The sequence below is a fragment of the Varroa destructor genome, unplaced genomic scaffold (genome assembly GCF_002443255.2).
Source record: "Varroa destructor unplaced genomic scaffold, Vdes_3.0 BEIS01000001.1, whole genome shotgun sequence".
Classification (NCBI taxonomy): domain Eukaryota; kingdom Metazoa; phylum Arthropoda; class Arachnida; order Mesostigmata; family Varroidae; genus Varroa; species Varroa destructor.
In genome coordinates, this window is record NW_019211454.1 from 55980651 (window position 1) to 55996337 (window position 15687).

General features: G+C 43.6%; 1 protein-coding gene and 1 long non-coding RNA gene across 5 annotated transcripts in view; one reads left to right on the forward strand and one right to left on the reverse strand.

The window, feature by feature from the left end:
* Positions 1–11090, reverse strand: part of LOC147758840 (uncharacterized) — a 36048-nt gene extending 24958 nt beyond the window's left edge. The window contains exon 1 of the long non-coding RNA XR_015319611.1: positions 10911–11090. This is a non-coding gene — a long non-coding RNA (uncharacterized LOC147758840). The remainder of the gene's footprint in view (positions 1–10910) is intronic.
* Positions 1–15687, forward strand: part of LOC111243309 (fat-like cadherin-related tumor suppressor homolog) — a 420575-nt gene that overhangs the window by 155617 nt on the left and 249271 nt on the right. The gene's annotated exons all lie outside the window — the stretch shown is intronic.

Consider the following 15687-nt stretch of genomic DNA (forward strand, 5'->3'; position numbering starts at 1 on the left):
GATGAAGATAACTTTAAGAACGTTTTAATAGATGAATTAGGAGAATTTAGAAAAACAAAATAATTTATATTATCATATCATTGGTTATCATCAATATAGCCTCAGAACATTGTTAAATGTTTTTATTTTTTAGAAACAAATATTAACTAATCAAAATGTTGCCGCTGTCTAGTCATTTGACGCTAAAGCGTGGGCTTCGAGTAATCTCCAATGGAGGCTCCACCAAAGTTGAAAGCATTATTTTAAAAACTTCTGGTTCAGTACAGTATAATCATACTTTTGCACTGCCCGCCATTTCGGTAGGTTCTGGCTGAGCTACGCCAATATGGTGCATGTAGCCGTGGAAAGATACGATCAATCGTTGGCGGCATTTCAGGAAGACCCAGTTTCGTTGAAGTACCTACAAATACAGTTCGGTCCAATATGGCAGCAATCCAGAACAACTAAGGAAGACATTCCTCTCCTAATTTTATATACACACTTTGAAAGATGCTTCCCTGTTTTTATCGTCAATCGCTTTGTTGCCTTCTGGCCTTTGTTAGTTCTTGTTGAGTACGTGATTATGCGAAGAGCAGATTGTTGAAGTTTTCCATTCCGGCCAGGAAAGGTAAGCCTTCATTACTATGGCTGACGCTGCTACCAGGACTTCTTACCAGCCAGGGTGCGAGCGCTTCCTGTCTCGCGCCCCAGTGAACGTTCAGTGAAACGGTGCTAGCGATATTATATACTATATAGCTAAACAAAAAAATAGTGTACAACTGATTTTGTCGAACACACAAAAAGGTCGTACACAACGAATAGGCATATTGAAAACCTCTCAGATAATACGAAAATTGCCACACAAAATTTGTCCATATTTTCCAGCCCAGTTTTTCGCACATTCACCTGCACAAAGTACGTACAGAGGATGCAGCAAGTAGCTCCGTATCATATAATCATATTATTCTGTACTTCTGTAACAATAATATTATTTTATACGTACGTATCCGCTCGGGCGAAGGCTTCTTCTCATATTCTTTGACCAAAATAGGTCGTCCACAATCTCTTCTTCTGGATCTCTCATTTTAAACGCAAGTAGTCCAACCTTAATGAAAAAGGTGGTTGGACAGAGAAACCAGCAGCTGAAGTGAAACGAACTATAAACCTTATAATCCCTAACTTTTCCTTTCTGTCTGGCTGCACTGTTTAGCCATACTTTCAAAAGCTGAATATTCTCTTTACCGTAGTAGTTCATTCCTCTGACAACACAGACTGTTCACTGGGAAGCAAAAAGGACGTCGGGATGTCCAGCTGTTTGACTTTGATAGATGTACGCGTGGAAACTCGCGTGTGCATGTACGTGGGAGGCGCACATACATTAACGCGCTATACCTTTTCTCTTTATTAAGGTTATATATTAGCAAATTATAGCGAATATCAGTCGATGCCAACGTATCACCGAGTCATACAACACAGAAAGCATCATCAGCACGCATCTTTCGAAACTTGCATTTTTTTGACACTACTATTTCTGTGAATTGGACTATTGTTATCGAATTGGGCGGATTTTGAAACTTTGAAAGTATTTGGACTAGGGTGATGATTTTTTAAGAGTGCCTTAGACGTACTCTGTTTTATGGGCTCGTCTCAGTGTTCTGGCAGTTCCTGGACAGCTATATACCTACTGTTCGAGTTCGTGTATACGGCTCCTCTATGGCTTCTCAGTAGAAATGGATAGTGGAATATACTTGCCCACCAGCTTTAGGATATAAAAAGCCTTGTATTCACATGGACTTAAATCGGCAGAATAAGCGGCTTGAATAATCTAAACCCAGCCTAGGTAGCAATTTAGCCATGGATGAAATCTTGTATTGTCACCAGACTATGTGCTTTCGACTGCCGTGCTAAGAGTCCATGAGTCTTTTGAGGAGCCCGAGATAGCGGGCCGCATTCGTTGTCTCATTTTCGGCAAGTACCCCGCTCGTAGATATTGCTGATGTCCACTACAGTTACTGTACGTCCAGATCAGCTCGACGCTGCCTCCAAACCCAATTTCTTTCCAGAACAATGCCATTCTATCGCCTAGTCCCTCTCCGGCTGGTGATAAAGATTGAACCATACCTCGTCCATGACGACCGTAGGTTCCAAGCAGGCTTCTTGTTGATTAAAGATCCAAATTAGACGATAAATACACCAAAAGCATTTCAGTCTAGCCTGGGGTCAATAAATGAGGGACTTATTTTTGACTAAGTCTCCGCATTTTCAATAGGTGAGTTTTTACCGACAGAGCCCTTATATTTCAAACTTCGCGTTGGTGAAAAGCTCTTTTAATTGATTCTTGCCCTTCGGATACCAACACTTGGTTATCTCCTAGCCGGCTTTCAACACTCCAATCGTTGTCCTTAAAAGCGTCGCGGCATTCACGTACTCTACTTTCACTAAGAGTTTTTACAGCTGAATTTTTACAGCTTTGTAGCCTTGACCAGTATATTAAACTCATCTGTTATGGAATAAATTCAACTCACAGGTTCCGAAAATACTAAAGTTAAGCCAACGTCGTCTTCTAATGGCGCGTAGATCAACTTCAAAGTCCACTAGATTCGCTATTATACATCACATAATATAAAAACTTAAGCGTATAATACGTTACACAGCCATTAAAATAAGCATGAACATAGCTTAATAAGCTAACATCAAGACAACAACTTAGATAAGGCAGTGATTTTAACAGACGGCCTCATAATATAACGCCTTTTCAAAATTTCATTTGAGACCAAACGTATCGATTGAATCGCTGGCGATGGTTCGTGATCAGATCAAGATCTGACAACTGGACTTGTTCATGCACACAAATGTGCACTAATCCATGCATACCACATAAGGAAAAGAAAAAAGGGAAAAACCAAAGAAAATTTTACTCAGAAATTCGAAATGTCTTAAAGTAGTAAACATTTTTCAACAACTGTATCGCTTCATTCGTAGAGTAGATAAACCTACTTAGGCAGCACGTTGGTGTATGTAACTATATGGTATAGCAGATTTGCATTTGGTCGTTGCATTTTTCTCTAGGGTGCAGTCACTGGCTAAAGCTGGCCTTTCGGGAAGATCAATGCTGCCGCTCGGTATAGCGGTAGCGTCGTCGCCGAAAACACTCGTGCGCATGGGGACAATCTTTCATGTGGACAGATTATTACTCAAAAGCATAATCGCCCCCTGGTGGCGTCGGAACACCAGCACGTGCGCACCCACGCCGCTTGCAAGACGTCCGATGCAGAGCTTAATGCACAGAAGAAAAGGATAATCCGAATGAATCTTTTTTTAATTCTTTGGACAGCCGCATAACATTGAAAATTGCCACGAATTTTAAACTCTTACGTTGCATCGGCGTTAGTCCCTGTCTAACGTCGGCCCCTGCTGTGATGCAGTTAAGTACGTTCGTCCCATTATATACTGCGCAGAGAATGCACCGTTAGCTATGCGTACCGCACACAAGTTGTGTTAGAAATTGATGAACTTTAATTAATAATAATAATAATAATAGACAAATTTGACGATCTGTATGTGCAAAACAAGAGCTCTCTATTTACGATCATAAAATTACGTGTTCATCATGTCATGTCAGCTACATAGAACCCAGGAACTTACGCAGTCATTCGTGAGTTCCTATTGCAATCAAAGAGTTTGGCATCGGATTTACGTTTTTTTAATGAAGGTTGATTGTAAGAGGAACATCTGTCTCTGAAACTTATGCTTCAGGATCTTTTGCCCGAATATTGAACTGTAGAACTAGTACCACTTACCAAGGAATCAAATACTCTGTGTTAATGGTGAACATAATTATAGAAAAAGAAAACACCAATAAAAATGATAACGATCGCTTTATGGATCAGTTGTTTAGGGACCATCAATAAATAATACATCCACAGATAACCTCTCAGAAGGATTTGACGTGTGCAATTCGTTTGGGTGGGAGCCAGCCATTTGATTTAATGTAGGTGGAATCTGGCAGGGGCTGACGTGAACATAATAAATTTGGGGCTTAAGTACCCGATGCGTCTGGTTAGGATCAGTGCTGTCGTGTCTTGTTTGTCTGCTCGGCTTACTCAGAAGATAGCTGCAACTCCGGCTTGTTCGTTGATAGACGATTATATGGTATAGACTATACTAAATGGAACAGGTGGATGACCGCGTTTCACGAACGGCTTGCGGTTACAACCAGCGCTCTGCAGGAATGTACGGTTGTTAAAGCTAATGGTAACGCATTAGGTCGTCGTATTCATATTACTGTAAGATTTAGTGCTCTATGTATAAAGAAACGTCTCACTATTGCTAACAAGATTATTGGAGAAGTCAGGAACTACACTTATTTTAGTATGATTATGACAGCTTCCTATGGCCATGAATGTCTTTTGCTCAATTTCTTAAAAAAATTCATAGCGTAAATATGAGCATTTTTTCGACAATGTCTGATTCAGTTTGTCGAATACTGTTTCAGCCCTTATGATGGCAGAAAGCCCCGAGCTACAGAAATGTCTTTGATCTTTTACATTGCTCCCTTGGCAATTTCGACCCTACCAAGGATAATTTTGCGTTTTGTCCTCTCTACAAGTATGGTGGCTTACGGTCTATGGTAGACAGAGTCACTCATATGGATTCAAGAACGACTTGCTAGTGACCTTCTGCCCGTGTGTTCCCTCGCCTTGTTCCTCCTATCATAGAGCTTTCCGTTATTATTACGCTAAACGTACTAGCTAGCTGACAAACACCCCGCCAGGACCACTTTATATCGAGTTTTCGATAGATAGGCTCCTTCCACATTTAGCAGTTTCGTCTGTCGCATATTACTGTTGAAGGGTTCTGCGTACTGTCGTTTCGATATCAGTGATCTGTTATAAACGCCATGCGTCGCCCCAACACGGAACCCTTTCCGTAAAAAGCGGCGGTTCAAACGCGCAGTTGACGTTCAACTCTTCACTCAACTGGTACTTACTTTAGATCATGTCTCTGTGTTTACTTCGATCCGGCCGAGCCACCTTCAGCGTAGCTCAGCGTAGCTTCATCAGCCTCGTGTCTTTGTTCCCGTTCCTTGCAAGTTTTGGCAAAGATCTAGAAAGTTTCCGACATTGTTCCCACTGTTTTCAAACACGGCCAATACTGTTGGCTTAGCAATTGTCTCTAGAGGAAATAAGGGGGATCGAGAAAAGCTGAGTAAAGAATTAGATGATGCTTACATCTCGTCGATAACTGCTGTAGCTGCTGCAGCAACCGGGTCAGAGTGAACGCCTAGTGCGATGTCAGAAACGCTAGTAAAGAGTCTCCACTACCGCGCGTGGACAACTCACTCACAAATGGACACCCTTGGCAAAGTCACATTACTAACTTCATTTTCATGTTCCCGCAAATGCATTTTATACCGGTGAGGAACTTTGAGTTCTGATCATTGCCTGTAACACCGTAGATCTCATGATCAACTAAAGCAAAGCAACTACGGTGTTAAAATTTCCTATTGGTATGTTTCTTCAAACTATGTTGTTGTTTACAATATTCACTGACATTCCATTAGATAGTTGGCTTCCATCACGAAGCAAAATGTATCTTCGCTCGGATTCGAACCCAGACCACTACATGTTTTTAAACTTTAGTAGGCAAACACGCTACCCACTGCGCCAGCACGGGGATAGGACACACATAACCTCTATGTTATAAGTACAAATTACAGCATTTTTAGTTTTTTTTTTAGGTTGTTTAGGTAGATAAGCAAATACGTTACTTATCAAGCTATCACGAGTACAGGGTATAATTCATCTAAGTTACGATAACAGTATTTCGGCACTGTCAGCTTGTTTCAGAAATGTAGGTATGAAGGAAAGAACGAACTGTAGAAATGGTTCAAACCAATGAGTCTATTTCCTCGCCGTTTAAACTTCCATAAGGGATGGACGCCTATTTAAAGGCTGCTTAATTATACTGACGGGCAAATGGATCAAAAGGAAGAACCGGCGTCTAATTTTATTAAATGTAATTACGGCAGCTACTGAAGCTATGCCCTTCTTCAGTAGTTTCAAGCCGTGTCATCATCATTTTAAAAGCTGTCGTTTTGAGGGTCTAAGATTTGTTTGATGCCGGACTATTTCGCTTGCACCCTATATCTAACAACGAAACGAAATACTCTGCCTGGTTAATGTGTAGGCAATACTGTTTACTTTTCTGAGATCCTAGTTCGTTTGAAAGCGTCATGGATATATCAGTAATTATAGCAATCATCAGGCTGGTACATTAGTGCAAATCCTGTTGAACATCCTTGTCGTACAAACATCTGTAGGTGCTCTTATAGATGTACACACTTTAAAAAAATATCTTAACAATTTTATGCAGAAATGCTGCCTCCTAAGTAGTGTCACGTTAACGAAAATGCTTTTGGCTCAAGACGACCGCATTACTGCTGCCGTACGACATCAAAGCTGTGCACCCGGCTTACTAGAGAATCTGCCACGTTCTTGCGCCTACCTATGGTACTAAAATTTAGCAGACACACGGACACAGTCGCTCCTACGCCTAGTCGTATCACTTCTACAACTATTTGTAGCAGAGCTTTGTAATAAGCTAGCGGTGACCGTAGCACTCTCGTGGCAATGGCGCTGATGGTATTTTCCGTTCTTAGGCAATGCGCGTGTCAGAGTCCATTAATAGCGGAGCGATTCTATCGAAGGAAGAAGGAGTGGAGTGGAGTGTGTTTGTATCGCAAGAGTCGCAATAGCACTGTGATGTATGTATGTTGTCACTGCACAGGAGTTGAAAATGATTAATAGTGGATCGGGAAAGGATGGCTATCAGAGGTAGAGTGAGGATTCGGGCACAGGGGTATCATGGTTCGCTATGTGTGTGCTCGGCCAGTAGATGCGCCGATGTTGTGCCGATATGTTTTATTCATAAGCATTCATTACCCCGAGCCACCATGGGCGGATTCTCCGACAACGGGAGGCTGCGTGTCGTCCCAGCGCAGCCGGCGCCATTATCGTTGTCGCCGCAGCCCTCGCACCCACGACGCAAAAAGCAGAGGCCCGTTTCCGTTTCCGCTAGGATGCCAGTTCAGCTGGTCTCCAGCTTTGCTACCCCATACCTTATACCGTCGGTTTCTGGCAGTTTGAAAAAACCGGGTCAACGAAGCCCATCTCAGTCAGTGCTGCGCGTCTGTTACTTTGATGTCTCTCGATTCCTTTCTCCTCTTGTCTGCCTACAAAAGCGCACGCTCTGGAAGCTCAGCAGCCTCGCTCACCCACATGCACAGCTTGGCTAGGGCCCTTCTTGGTTTCTCCTTTTCCAGACAAGTCACAACGGCAAGCTGACAGATAGAATCATCGTTGTGTTCTTTTTTACCATCACCGTTTTAGGGAACAGCACGGGAACCACCAGCAAAGAAGGCAGAGGAAAAAGGAAGGGGTATAGAAAGTGGAGGGGCAGTGAGTCAGGTGGCAAAACGCTCTGGGCTGGCGCGGCGCTCTTGAGTCAACGGCGAAACGGATTCAATAAGGCGTCTCCTCTGCTATTCTCTTTTGCTTTGAATCGCTGTCTGGATAGACAGCCCACAGTGCGCCTGGTCCAACGCCTAAACACCACACCGACAAGCGAATGTTATCGCTGCTAGATCGTTTTGCGATGTCTGTGAGTAGTCGCTTTCGTCAGCATTGGCGCTGTACGATGGGAAATCGTTAGCAGATCGGCCGAGACCTGAACCGACGATCGACTGTAGTCAGTTTCGAGAAGATCTCTTCGGGGACATCGCCAGTGACGTGCCAACTGGTCGTCACCCATCCGCAGTAGCAGCCATAAAAGGAGCACGGCGATGACGACGATGGCAACAACGAAAAACAAGCACATTTTCTCTTGTTCTCACATGTTCCCGATCGCTCTTGAGTTCCGTGGCCTTCTGCCGGCCTGTGAGGATCAGGAAGAAGACCTGGGAGATCTTCTCAACCACGAAGGTGCCCGATCTGGTTGTTTGATTCGTCTTCTGCCGCTGCGGCCCTCTTGCTTAACTTCAACATTTTCTCAATGCTGCCTCAGTGCCGGCCGTACTACTGCTGCTATTACTGTTTCGTCTTATTTTTTTGCCGTTTTTGTTATTTTCTCTATCCTATTAATATGTTTGTCCTGACTTTGTGGGGCACCGAGTTACCAAAAAGGAGAGCAGGCAGCAGTGAAAGGACGAGATTGGACCAGTTTCGTCAACGTATCGTGACGTCGTGTATTGCTGTCCCTGTAGCTGTTGTTGTGGGCAAGACACTCAGAAGGTGCTTCGCTTCCTCCTCGCTATTTCTTGGTTCATACGTTCTGTTGAGTAGCGTTTGTTCTTGTCGTCCACTCTGTACCTTTTCCTGCTTACAAAAGTTACATTGGATAAATTTGCCTACCTACCTACTTTAGTTTTGACTTTCTGCTGTCGTTGGCGGTAATGTAGCACAGACACTACCAAGTGAAGACTGGAACCACCTGCTCAATTGAGGACGAGGTGGTCGCAAAACTGCGGAGCCATGGAATGGAAAAATGAGCTAGGAAACTGCTAAAGAAGGGATACCTGAGAAGGGAACTTTATCCTCGACTATCATGAAGACAAGTTTGTTTCGATGTCGCATGCTGGAGAGCTATTTCTAGTTTGAGTGGCATCATTCTCCTCCCAACAACTACGTTACTTGCCGTATGTTCGATCTTTCTTATTCACCCCACTCCCCTTTTCGCTCTGTTCTTCAATAAACTGACAAAATATCAAACATCCCATAGCATTATCTTTTTATGGAGCGTCTGTCGGCGTTGTCATGCGACGACAAAGGTTAGCGTTGAAGTGGAGAAATTACACTGGGATCAATGAGTTCAAGGTGAAGAGCTGCAGTTATCGACTTTGTCGTTGTTGACGTAATTGTTGTCGTTACTGTCGTCTGCTGTCCATTTTCCTTCCGTCAGAGGCTTACGATGCCAACAAGATCGCTACTTGCTTGCTGGATTGGCAACGGCGAAAAACAAAGGTAGTACTCGTACAGGTAGAGCGTCAACGGCAGTTGCGCGACAAGCGATAGCGAAAGCACAAGCAGTACAATGGTGAAAGCATATCAATCTAGTCACAGTTGGTCCTCCTTCCGCGACACGCTCAGCGGTCAGAAAGCTCAAGAGACCGACAGCCCCGGACAGTGGCCGGTAACACTAGTTATCTGGACACTGCATGGTCGGATAGAAGCGGCCACAGTGAGAAGCTTCCTTCTGCTGGTAGAAGAATTTTGCGCTGTCTACAATTCCTCACTAGACGGACTCGGGGAAGCATGACTATATCTTTTCCGACAACATCTACCTGAAGGCATCGAGGGGTGTAAACAGGAATAGCTGACCGGATTCGGCTGATGCTCTTACTAACAAGCCGTTTGACGACTTGCTCCGTCTTACTTCTCAGGTCGTCAGCACTGGCTATGAAGTCGGGTGGCGGTAGTTTTTGCTATCGACATGGTTGTAGGTTGTTCTACGACTACCACCGTATCGCACACTTTTGAGCTAATGGCGTGCGATGCACCGCTTGTAAAAGTGCACGACAAAACCTCCGAGCGACTGCCAGTAAACAGAAAAAGGAAGACCTGGCTAGGGTCAAAGGCGAGGAGGTTTCGTGGCCAGAACTCAAACGACATCCGAAAGGTCGGCGATCCTTCCCTTTGCTGTCAGTCCGGAAGGAACCATCAAAAACTACGAGAAGTTCCGTAGAATACTGGCCAGTTTTACCGACTGGCCGGCTCTGTCCTGAAACGACCTCACTCGCAGCAAAAACCTGCTTAAACTTCCTAACATTAACCCGCCCTTCTATCGAAGTCATTTGAACTGGGGGCACGATTGGTGACTGCCTTTGTCTGCTTCCCGTTTTTCAAGGCGGGGAGACACAGCAACCGCCGTACTACCATCGTTTGTGCCTTAAACATCCGTTAGGGTATTGTGTGGTCTCAGATGAAGCCGGAGATGTAAGTACGAGCTAAGACGAAGGCATACTTCGAAGATATTTGGGTAAGGGGGGTAAAACGATAGGATTGCGAGCGTTGTGTCAGCCAGTCGACACAAGAGGAAAATCGAATTGGTCGACCTCGGCCTGCTGCTACTGCTTATTGTACAACCGACCAGTCGACTCAAATTTGGAAGACTTTTGAGAAGCTTACGTCTGCTTTGCGCTACACTTCCCACAGAGAAGAAAGCCAGGAAGATAACCGACTCACAAAAGAAAAAGGCCAAGCTGAACAAACCAAGGTTAGCTGCTTATTTGCCACGTTCGAAAGTGTCCAGTTTACACCTTATGCCGCGGCTTCGATTTTTTCTTAAAGGACCTTGAAAAAGGCGAAAAGCAGAGGATAAAGGCCTGAGTGTCTCGGGTCATGCGTGGCTGGTAAAGTTGAATCAACCAAGCGATGGTGTCAATAAAACGGTAAAATCGGTAAAGATGGTGGACGACGACGACACAGAACACTCTATGAACTTTACTGCCCTTAAGAAATTGACTTTTCGTGTTTGTCTGACATGTTGGTTTAACCGCGACCATGCAAACGCGCGCCAACTTTCGGTTCGATACCAATAAAGCTGTGGAGAGACACACGTGTACAGACAGCAGATTTGTGAAATGAAGTTAGCCGTTCAATAAGCAAAGCAAATACTAAATCTGATGTGGCAGGTTTGCCCTTTATGCCTTCTGTGACTTCAAAGTGTTGCATCAAGTAGGTTTGTTAGTCCTTATCTTAAAGTGTATAACAGAATAGGAGCGTTTCGAAATTTAAATAATTTAGGTCAATATTTCAACTGGTATGATTTACACTGTTTAATACTGATATAATAACGACAATTATACAAACGTGCCTATACATACAGCCTTCTGGTTGATCATTATGTTGACTGTTATTGACGACGATACATACCTGTCTATGGATAACATACAAAATGTAGTTTCATCGCGGACGATCATCTTAGACCAATGATTTATAACCGTCGTCGAGCACTTATGTGACAATGTAAATTTTGCGTCGTTAGTTATCTTAATTCTATAACTGGTTGAACCGTTTCGACCCTTTAAACGAAACGGGCATACTCGTTTATCGTCCCGCTGGCACTGGCAAGCGACATCGTTCGTGAACAGAAAGCATGTCTGCTCCTATTTCATTCTTTCTTCTGGCTGTACTGAGAGGGAAAGAAAACGAGGAAGAAAACACAAAATCGAAAGGTAGAGAAGGAGGAAAAATTAAGCTTACGGAGACAGCTCATCATGACGTGCCTTCAACGTTTCGGCGACGGGAAATTCACTACAGCGAGCGATTAAGCAATCCAGCTGATGCTGCGAGTCCAGCCGATGTTTTCCTGATTGAGATTGGCTGTCATAGCTGCAGCAATGATGATATCGAGACCGTATTTATTAAGTATGCGTCCTCACCATTGCCTCTGACCCACTTTCTTGCCCTGTCGCTCCCTGCTTTCGCGAAATCGTCATTTGGAAACTATTTTTGAGCACGGTGCTCAAATGCACAGCCAGATACATGAGACGAGTATAAGTCTGTCCTACTCTGTTTGTGGATATCTATCGGGGTGTGTATGTGGGTGCCTGTCGAAAACAGGCAACGATATTGCCGTTTTTATAAACGCACGTTGTTGACAAAATAAGAACTTCATCTCGTAAATGACATAACTGTAAAACAACGGCTTCAGAAGCAGGACCAGGAGCGTGAGTATTACTGAAATGGCACATAAGCATGTTATCTACATATACATATCAAGTTCATTTTGAACACCGTAAAGGAGCGGAAGCAGAAGTTGTACCGATAATAGTAAAACATTCATGTTCGCGGAACACCAAATGCCCACATATTTCTACACATTTATAATGAGAATGGCCGCGTTCAGTTATTCTGAACTGCATAGTATCTCAAACAACAATTGCACAGGGTGGATGAAGTAGCTACCTCAACACCCGTCCTTTCGCTAGCTGACTCATTTGCCACTGTGAAAGGACCAGTGTTAACAATCCACCTACTCATTCATGGGGACCATTATCAGAAACATCTTGCCGTATTAGTTAGATGTCTTACCGGAAATGTTGATTGCGTTGTTACTTCTAATACTACTTTGATTATTTAAACTGTTTGCTCTTCTAGCGCATCGTATTAATACAAATTACACCTGGCTATAAAAAGAGGGAGGAATTATTGCGGGGAAACAGGCATCATAAACTCTTGCTGGCTGCTTCTACTTCCCCTGTCTGTTAACCTTCTCGACAGTTCCTCGACGTTACTGTTTTGTTTCGTAGACTCCTTAATGCCTCTTGGTGCTAATAATTTCTGTTGTGCAGCAGGCACCGTCATTTTGGGCACTTCGTATCTCATCATCGCCGCTCGATGCCTGTTCTCCTCTACGACTCTACGCAGTCGATTTCGTTGGCTTACACTCTTCATCTACAAGCAGACGCTTGTTGTATATGTGCACAGCAGAAGCGTACGAGTATTCTTTGTCGACCTATTGCGACTAACGTCAACTATGGTTTCTGTAGCTACCATATAGGTTCGTCCTTACAACGATTATATGTATACATTATATAATATTTATGTGGTTGCGTATCGGGGATTGGAGGTGGTTAAGAGGCGGGAAGAAAAGCCAAGGGTCACAGTCTGGGGCGCCAGACTTCTAGGGCTGGGTACAACATAAACCAGTAAGGACTCAAGACGAAAAGGGGCTAAACATAGGTAAACTACCGTCCAGTTGCTCCTGTCCACCCTGTAACGAAGATGACATGTCTCTTGCTTTTCCCTTATTGTTCATATATATATATATATATATATATATATATATATATATATATATATATATAATGCCAAGGTCGGCGTTGTGCCAGTTTTACCGTGGTAATTACTCTTACCGTTGATGAGTGGTAGTGCTCTATGGCATCTTCGTGAAGAGGCAGCGGCTCCACCGCCGAACTAGAATACGGTGCATGTTACGTCCTCTCTCTTTCACATGTATATGTACATATATATATATGCGCTCCTGGTAGTCGTCGACCAATTACGGAAATATCTAATGGAATTAATGCGAAAGTAGAGCAAGACCGACGCATGAATAATCAATGCAGTGCCAAAAAACACTTACTATTCACTAGCAAACAGCTTAAAAGCATTTGAAAAGGAAATTGAAAAAGAAAAAGTCATTTTTGGATGCCATATAAATTGACACAAAAGAATTTACTTGATCATATTTCCATATGCGAGACTCTACAGAAACACAAGTCGAGTGAGTAATGATGAAAAGAATCACGATTAAAACAAAGAAAAGCGCTACAATCTGTGATAGAACCCGGACTGACATCAAAATAAAGTGATACTATTACGTGTTTGGTGGAATCAGAAAGAAATCCTGCATTATGAGCTGCTGCCGCCGCCGCCGCCTGAAAAAACAATTGATTTATATTTCTACAGTCAACTATTAATAAGACAACAACAATTTATTGAGAAAAGTCGGCCAATATCAGTTAACAGAAGGAGCGTCGTATTCCGCTACGACAAAGTCAGATTGTACCTATTTTCGGTTACACGGCAAAAGCTGAAAGAACTGTGACGGAAAATTTTAGCGCGCATGCCTTGCGCGCTAATTGCGAGCTATTGCAGCGTCCTATTATCGTCTGCCTCGGTCCCTACAGAAGTCCTTTAATGGTGGTAATTTGGTTTCAGTGGAGGGATGCAGACATAACTTGTTAAATTTTAGGCCAAAAATTCCTAAGGTTTCACAGTAATGGGATTATGACGTTACTAGAAAAACGACAGGAGGTCGTCGATCGAAATGGCACCTATTTAGCTTTCGTAGCCATTCCTAACGAAAGAACGAGGAGAAGGAACACGCTTTCAACGGTTATAAAGTTGTGTAAAAGCGCTACTTCGATGACAGTTATATCAGCATCAGCGCTCTTCACAGTGGGATTCACTGCTTCATCACTGCTCACTTATGTTATTGCTAGCGTTATCGTCGTATTCAGTTTTCCTACTGTTGTTGTTGAGTCAGGCCAGCCGGGGCGAGGAAGGTCGTACCAAGTCTGTGGTTTTGTCATGCATTCAGCAGGAAAAGGATCTGAATGTATACATGTACATGTCTCTACACTATCTTTCTTGTGAGAGCTGCATGTGTTTGCCAGTCCATGCTTTCACTCACGTATTCGCGGCAGTTTTTCTTGCTCTAGCTCTTTCGTGTTTCCACTGTTTCTGCATGATTTGCAAAGGATGCTTCTGTTGTCGGTGAGACAGCAGTAGCAGCAGCAACAACAAAAACAGCATCATTATGATGAACGGTGAGCCAACTAACCTTTCCACTGGCAGGCTTCTTGCCTGGGTGGAACTAGCAACTGTGTCGGTCTTCCTTAGCCTCCCCGAGGAGTAACCCTATAGCAGGTTTTAATTTTCCTGAGAGACACGTACGGTTTCGCTGAGCAAAATGCTGAGACTGATACACACGATGCGAGTATTGTTCCACAGAGAGACGAACGTATACTATACCCAGTCATGCATTCACCTATGCAGGACGCATCCTCCGGTGAGAGCAGCAACAGTTCTAGATTATGATCCCTGAACTATGGCAAACGCAAACCTTCGATGCCATCATACGCATGACGGTGTATTGTTTTGTGTTCGTCATCCGCCGCTCATAATGAGATTTAAAGTCCAACTGGACAAGGTTGGACAGGCGTATTTTGCACATGTCCGCATGTCTGCCTGCCTGAGTCCGGCCCTGTGAAGCCTCCTCCAATATCCAGCGGAGCAATTACAATTTTCACAAGTCCTGAGCGCCTTGCCAAATCAACAAGCGGAATAATAATACTGGTTACGTGACGTCGATCAGCAGCAGCAGAAGAAGGTAGCCCGCAGAGGAAATATAAGGAATCGATAGGAGCGGCGGTCCATTAACACCGACGTCATCAATAACGTTCAGCTATAACCATACGCTAAGCTGATAGAGTATGTAATCCAAATATTTAATTATAATGGTCTATGCATACTAGCGTACACATGTCTCTAATGCACGATGACGTGCGTTGTATGAAGCATGCATTTGAATGGTTTGTAGACGCTTTTTGGAAAATTACTCGATAATATATCATCTAACAATTAAGGACAACCTTTATTACCATTGGCATACGAACAGGTTGAATTTGAACAACGTTTAATATGTATAACTGGTGTTCAATCACTGTGTCAAGCGCGAGGAACGAGCGTGAAACTGTTAATATTTACAAAAGGCTACAACATGGTCAATGGTGGTGATACAGGCTAAACAATGGGCGCTAGACATGTGCTGCTTACGACTATGATACGTTAGTCGATTAGTGAGCCGCCTTTTTTCTTAAACTGTTGTCTTTTACCTGTCCCGCACTTCTCAGAGATGTCAACTGTCGATGAAGGTGGAATGCTCTTGCCCCTGCGGGCCAGTAAAACACATCGGTTGGAACTTCCTTCGCAAGCATTGGCGTCTTGTTGTTCAACGCGTCTTCGTTCCAGCTAGATCAAGCACGCCATTAAGCTGCTTTGTCTAATTTTAAAACTCTTTAGAACCACTCGCGGTTAGCTAAGCTATTATTTGAACAGCCCGCAACTGTTTCTGTTAGATCGGTGCTTTGATGGGAGCAACTCGGTCTTGCCAGATGTGAGCATGTCCTTGTGACAATCT